This window comes from Sinocyclocheilus rhinocerous, unplaced genomic scaffold (assembly GCF_001515625.1).
Source record: "Sinocyclocheilus rhinocerous isolate Xijiao unplaced genomic scaffold, SAMN03320098_v1.1 scaffold1861, whole genome shotgun sequence".
NCBI classification, from domain to species: Eukaryota; Metazoa; Chordata; class Actinopteri; order Cypriniformes; family Cyprinidae; genus Sinocyclocheilus; species Sinocyclocheilus rhinocerous.
In genome coordinates, this window is record NW_015652149.1 from 11287 (window position 1) to 13677 (window position 2391).

Here is a 2391-nt window from a genome sequence, read left to right on the forward strand (position 1 = left end):
TTTAACACTTTTCATGTGTGTTTGTAGTTCTAATTGAATCCTCATCCACCGCGCAATGTGTTGTGGGCAATATTAGCCGTTAAAGCTGATTTATACTTCTGCATCGAAACCACGTCATAGGTTGTGCGTAGCACGCATAGCTCACGGCGCAGCCTGACGTACACCTCTCCAGAAATGTAACAACGCGTCAATTCTACGCGGACCGCAAGCGCTGTGATTGGTCTGCTAAAACCCTTCCCTCCATATGTATTTGAGTTTTGTGCGTATTTTTTGCACTTTAATATGCTTTAATGTTACACCTTATTTAAAATAAACAAAGCAAAGAACAAGTGTCTTATAATTATGCAACATATCATTATACATCACTTAGTTGTTCGCGACAAACAATGTTGTTCTGCCATGGAACAAGTCCTTGTGGAGACTGAAAGAGTGCCATCTTCTCCTGTTCCATTGTCGTCTCCTTTTTTGTAGTTTTAAATAAATGATCTGTTCTTGGATATTTATTTGCTGATGCTTCTCTGACAAGCTGCTTCTTCTTCGGCTTTTGCCTTGATACTTTTGGTTACACCAGCAACATGCCCATGGACACTGCAGACTAGCGGTCTGCATGTGTAATTGCACGTCGACGCATAAGTATAAATGAAAACTGACGCGTAGCCTATGGTGTGGAGGCAACGGCGTAGGTCAGACGCAGAAGTATAAATCAGCCTTTAGAGTGTGCATGGATCTGCACTTCGAATTTCTACCGGAAGCAGTAAACCATCCGGGTACCTTTGGAATACGAATTTCAACATACTACAGTTTGGGACATACTAATTCTAATTTCGAATACTATTTAGGACGGATAGTATGCTAATTGGGACACAGCACAAGTGATTTTTTTAGTGCTGGAAATCCATTTATCCTTTGCTGAAACTTCCACGTCGTCATGGAGAGCGCAGGTCACAGTTGCTGAGCAACAGCAGACGCCACGAGCGATTTGGAAAGAAGGAGAAAGCGGCGTTTTCCACACGTTTTTAGGCGCGACATGTGAACAGCCCTTAGGAGCTTGTTTTTTCCAGGCAGCAAGATTTTAGTATTTTTTTTAATTGAAATATTCACATTCAACATTTTACATAAGCCAGGGGGCGAAGACAAGGAAAGAAGGACATAAAATTATATTGCAATGATAAAAAAGAAAGAATTTTTTTTTTTAATTTAAAAATTAAATAAAAACCTGGAAATGTTTACATACATTAATACACTTAACAGCTTTCTTGTTTATCAGATTATAAATACATTTTAGGTATTGTTTAACTTCTGACTTCAAAATTAAAAATAATGGCTTATAATCACCATACTTGCATTTATGTGTACTGAACTTTACCGACAAAAGTAACAAATTAATCAAATACTATTCCTTATGGAATGACATGCTCCGTAGAAGGATGAAAACATCTCAACTTTTTAGAATGCCGCAAGCGCACCGCAGGTCATGTGACAAGAACCAACCAATCAGCTTCATCCTTTCCGTGACAACTAGGAATGGGCGATACCACTTATTTTGTTTTCAATACGATACCGATACTTTTAAAGGCCAGTATCGTCGATACTGATACTGATACGATACTTATAAACTGAACTTTTTCATTATGAAATGTATTAAATTATTAAAATACTAAGAGTAAAATGGGTAGTTATCCACTTAACTTTATATTTGAAACGCATTTTAACATTCAATATGCCTTAAATGCAACTCAAGTTATATTTTTGTTTACACATGGTTAAAATATGTTTACTGTAGTGGTAACCATGGAAATCTACAAATACTAATAGTTGAACTAAGGTTGCTTTAGTAAAACCATGGTTCATTTTCATTAGGGACTGCCAGTGACAGGCTGTTGCACGCATAAAATGCAACCTTTTTATTCTGACAGTGTATGATTTATACTAACATTACAGAATAGAACATGATTAATATGAACTTTTAACGTTCAATTAAAATAAATGTAATTGCACAAATGTAGGGCTATAATTTTTAGTTTATTTATTGTGAAATAACTCGAACATATGTTTTTCTGTCCTCTGATAAGAATTGTTCTGAACTGCATTTCACAAAAGCATCAATGCTTTCTTATGATTCTTTTGGGAAACGCAGCCCTGTTTGAATGCACTGTCAGCAGTGAGTGAATGCACTCTGTGATGGATTGGTTCTCTGTCTTGCAACATTTGCGTGTTCAGATGAGCAGGAAAATAGTTCTATCCTACACAGTTAATCGATAAATTAGGTTATTCGTCCAATTCAATGCATAATGTACGCATTAATTTTTTTGTTAAATAAACTAAATCACTGGTAAATAAAACACCTTAGTATCGATATTTTTTATTTGAGTATTGATACTTTCATTACTC